At 38.8% G+C, this 4,973-nt stretch overlaps 1 non-coding gene across 1 annotated transcript; it reads left to right on the forward strand.

Moving 5' to 3' along the window:
• The first annotated feature begins 3,477 nt into the window (after nt 1–3,477).
• On the forward strand, nt 3,478–3,584 carry LOC127133223 (small nucleolar RNA R71). Its single transcript, XR_007807212.1, has one exon. It is a non-coding gene; the product is annotated as a small nucleolar RNA R71 (small nucleolar RNA).
• The last annotated feature ends 1,389 nt before the right edge of the window (nt 3,585–4,973 follow it).

Consider the following 4,973-nt stretch of genomic DNA (forward strand, 5'->3'; position numbering starts at 1 on the left):
AAAAGCGCTGTCTAAGGTATACCTAAAAAATTTAAAATAAGAGGGTCTTATAAAGCGCTTTTGGCCAAAGTGCTGTCTAAGGGGGGGGGGCTTAGACAGCGCTTTTAAGATTTAAAAAAGCGCTGTCTAAACCTTTAGCAGCGGAGGTTTAGACAGCGCTTTAAAGCGCTGTCTAAGGCTAAAAAAAGCGCTGTCTAAGGTCTTGTTTGTTGTAGTGGCTTGGCATCTTTTTTACTTAATAGGTAACGAATGGCAGCATGATCGGTGTAAACAATAATTTTTGCTCCTACTAGATAAGATCTAAATTTGTCTATAGCGAAAACCACAGCGAGTAATTCTTTTTCAGTTGTTGCGTAGTTAAGTTGGGCAGCATCTAGGGTTCTACTGGCATAATAAATGGCATGTAATTTTTTATCTTTCCTTTGTCCTAGAACGGCTCCAACTGCGTAATCACTAGCATCACACATTATCTCAAAAGGTTCTGACCAATTAGGTGGTTTCATAATGGGTGCCGATACTAATGCTTGTTTTAAAAGATTAAATGCGTCATTACATTTTTCATCAAAAATGAATTCAGCATCTTTCATTAAAAGTCCGGTTAAAGGTTTAGTTATTTTGGAGAAGTCTTTAATGAAATGCCGGTAGAATCCACCGTGTCCAAGAAAGCTCCGGACTTCTCTGATGGTTTTTGGTGGTTTTAGGTTTTCTATAACTTCTATTTTAGCTTTATCTACCTCTATACCTTTTTCAGAAACTATATGTCCTAAAACTATTCCTTCGGTCACCATGAAATGACATTTTTCCCAATTTAGCCCGAGGTTCACCTCCACGCATCTCTCCAGGATTTTCTCCAGGTTAGCAAGACAATTGTGGAAATCAAATCCGCAAACCGAGAAATCATCCATATACACTTCCATGATACCATCTAGGTAATCTGCAAAGATTGACATCATGCAGCGTTAGAAAGTGGCTGGGGCATTACAGAGGCCGAATGGCATTCGTCTGTAGGCAAAAGTTCCATAAGGGCATGTAAAGGTAGTTTTTTCTTGATCTTCGGGGTGGATAGGTATTTGGAAGAATCCAGAGTATCCATCTAGATAACAGAAGTAAGAGTGTCTGGCTAGACGCTCCAACATCTGGTCTATAAATGGTAAAGGGAAATGATCCTTCCTAGTTGCTTTATTTAATTTTCTATAATCTATATACATCCGCCATCCTCCTTCTAAATGTTTTGCTACATGTTCGCCTTTATCGTTTTGTACGACTATGATGCCTCCCTTTTTAGGTACTACATGCACAGGGCTCACCCACTTACTATCCGAGATCTGGTAGATTATACCTGCCTCAAGTAACTTAAGAACTTCCTTTTTAACAACATCACTCATTATAGGGTTTATTCTTCATTGATGTTCCCTAGAGGGTTTTGAATCTTCTTCGAGCGAAATCTAATGCATGCATACGGATGGGCTTATACCTTTCAGGTCAGAGATATTATATCCTAAGGCTGAGGGATATCTTCGTAAGACGTCTAAAAGTTGGTTCGTTTCCTTTTGGCTCAAGGTAGCACTAACTATAACTGGACGGTTCATCTTTTCATCGAGGAACTCATATCTCAGGTTCTTAGGCAACTCCTTAAGTTCTAAGGTTGGTTTCTTAGGGCATGGCATAGGATCTGGGGTAAGGGATAAACATTCGTAAAGGTTATCATCGATGTAGGGTTTCTTGAAGTCATCATCTTCCCTTATGAGAGTTGATGGTAACTTAATTGTTTTTATAATTTCTTTTTGTTCTAATTCTCTAACACATTCATCAATGATATCTAAGGCATAACACGAGTCTCCCATCACAGGTGCCATAAGAAATTTCAAAAGTATAAACTCTATTTTCTCGTCACCTACCTCAAATGTCAACTTTCCTTTCTTGACATCTATTATGGCTCCTGCAGTTGATAAGAATGGTCTACCTAGAAGGATTGTTATATCATTGTCCTCTTTGATGTCCATGACAACAAAATCAGTAGGGATAAACAGCTAACCTATCCTAACAGGGACATCTCCTAAAATGCCTATCGGATATTTAACAGATCTATCGGCTAACTGAAGTGACATCTTAGTGGGTTGTAATTCTCCTAAGTTTAACCTCTCACAAACTGCTAAACGCATTAGGCTCACACTAGCTCCTAAGTCTAGAAAAGCTTTTTCGATGACATGATTACCCAAAAGGCAAGGAATGGAGAAATTTCCAGGATCTTTATATTTCTTTGCTAATTTGTCCTCGGAAATAGCATTACATTCCAAAGGCTTCGGATCGTCAAGTCTACGTTTGTTGGTAAGGATGTCTTTGAGAAACTTTGCATAAGAAGGTATTTGGGTGATGGCTTATGTGAAAGGGATTTCTACATGAAGTTTTTCTATAACTTTAATAAATTTTTGATACTGTTTATTAATCTGGGTTTGTTTGAGTCTTTGCGGATATGGTATAGGTGGTTTATATGGCGGGGGTGGTACGTAAGTTTTATCTTTAGGTTCTTCTCCTTTTTCTCGACCTTCATGGTTTTTAGATTCCTCTTGTTCCTTTACTTCGTCCGGGGGTTTGGTAGATTCATTAGAAGTTTCGGGTTCACTCAATCTAGGGTTTGGTGGCTCATCATAAGCGTTCCCACTTCGTAGGGTAATGGCATTGGCTTGTCCTTACGAATTTTGTTGAGGTTGTCCAGGGAATTGTCCTCCAGGTGTAGTCTGAGGGGCTTGGTTTAAAGCTACCTGAGAGATCTGGGTTTCAAGCATCTTGGTATGAGTAACTATTTGGTCAACCTTGGTTCCTAACTGAGTAATCAATTTGTTAACATGAATGTTTTGGTTCATGAACTCCTTGTTTTGTTGGGTTTGAGCGGTGATAAAATTTTCCATAATTTTCTCAAGGCTCGGCTTTGGTGGTACAGGTTGCATAGGTTGATTTGATCTTGGGGCTTGATAACTAGGTCTCGGAGGTGCATTATTTTGAATAGGGTTATTGTTTTTATAGGAGAAGTTCGGGTGATTCCTCCATCCAGGGTTATAGGTATTCGAGTATGGGTTCCCTTGGGTGTAGTTCACTTGCTCAGAGTGGGTTTCGTTTAATAAACTGCATTCTGCAGATTGGTGTCCTTTGGTTCCACATATCTCACAATCCGACGAAACTGCGGCTACAGTATTCGGGTTTATGCACATATGCTCGACTTTAAGGGCTAATGCGTCCATTTTAGCTTGCATCATGTCTATAGAGTTTAGTTCATGCACTCCTCCTTGGGCTTCCTTCTTCTCAACTGTCGCTCGTTTGATTCCCCATGAGTGATGGTTTTGAGCCATATCTTCAATGAGGGCACTAGCTTCAGGATAAGGTTTGTTCATCAGAGCACCGCCTGCGGCAGCGTCGATGGTCATCTTTGTGTTGTAATGAAGTCCATTATAGAAGGTTTGAATGATTAACCAATTTTCTAAACCATGATGTGGGCATGCTCGTAACAACTCTTTATATCTCTCCCAAGCTTCGAACAACGATTCTCCTTGGTTTTGGGTAAATCTAGTTATATGGTTTCGAAGAACGGCGGTCTTACTCGGGGGAAAATATCTATCAAGAAAAACTCTTCTAAGGTTATCCCAAGTCGTAATGGAATTGTGTGGAAGGGAATCTAACCAAGATAGGGCTTTATCTCTAAGGGAAAAAGGGAATAATCTTAAACGTATTGCCTCAGGAGAAGCTCCATTGGTTTTAAAAGTATCTTCTAATTGAAGAAATATTTTTAAATGTCGGTTTGGGTTCTCAGTAGCGAGACCCGCGAATTGTCTCTGTTGCACTAGTTACAATAGGGATGGTTTGAGTTCAAAATTATTAGCTGGGATGGTTGGGTTTACTAAACTAGAACTAGATTCTTCATTTGATGGTTGAGCGAAATCCTTAAGAGGTCTTTGGTTTTGATCTTCGTCCATAGCTCTCTTAATTCTATGAAAGAATAAACGTGCGCGAGCGTAACATTCAGGTTCCGCCAGAGGGTATACTAAGCTTAAACTTCCGGTGCTGCGAGTTCTTCGCATTGAACGACGGGAAATAGCCTAAGTCTAAACGATATAACAATAGGAAAATGAAATTTGACGAAATTGGTCCCCGGCAACGGCGCCAAAAACTTGATGCGTGCTTTTCGCAAGTGTACGAACGCGTCAGAGTAATATAAAAGATTGTCGAATCCACAGAGACCAAGTGTCAATCTATCGTTATCTATTGTTATGGTGTTTATCAAAGGCAATCAAAATAGGTGTTTTTGTAGTGTGCAATGAAAAGTAAAGTGTTGAAATAAAATACAATTAATAAAGACAGGGTCGAATGTAATTCACGTAATCGATTAATAATCCAAGTACTTGCTAGTAGAGCTACTTATGGGCAGTGTTTCCTACTTTGGAAAGAACTAATTTAATAGGAAATGTCGCTTTCGCGTATTCAGAATCGAGTTGTACTCCCTAATCAAACCCTCTTATTGTCACTTATAAAAAGGCGCGTATTGCGTTAGAGTAGTAAACCTATTTTTAAGAAATATAGTGTCTTGACTAAGTCGAAAAGTATTATAACCTGGATTTCTTAACCAAAAGAGGTTCTTACGAACCAGACTCTAAACTTATAAACGCGTCCGAAAATAGTTTTAAAATCTCTTTTCTTCTTAATGTTAAAATCTCCTAATGAACTAAACTAAGCGCTTTCGCTGTTTTTGAAATAGTTAAAAACAATTAAGTTTAAAAAGACGTTGGACGGCTTTCGATCTTACCCAACGGAATTGAAGTGCGGGAAAACTTAAGTTGAAAGTTAAAATAGCCCTTAAGTGTTTCTACGAACAATTGTACGGATCATCGGTTCAATTACGATCCTTACATTCTAACCTTATAAATTTAGCTAGACATGGTAAAGTAAAAGTGCATTAAAATAAATAAAAGTAGTGCGAGTGC

This window comes from Lathyrus oleraceus, chromosome 3, assembly GCF_024323335.1.
Source record: "Lathyrus oleraceus cultivar Zhongwan6 chromosome 3, CAAS_Psat_ZW6_1.0, whole genome shotgun sequence".
Classification (NCBI taxonomy): Eukaryota; Viridiplantae; Streptophyta; class Magnoliopsida; order Fabales; family Fabaceae; genus Lathyrus; species Lathyrus oleraceus.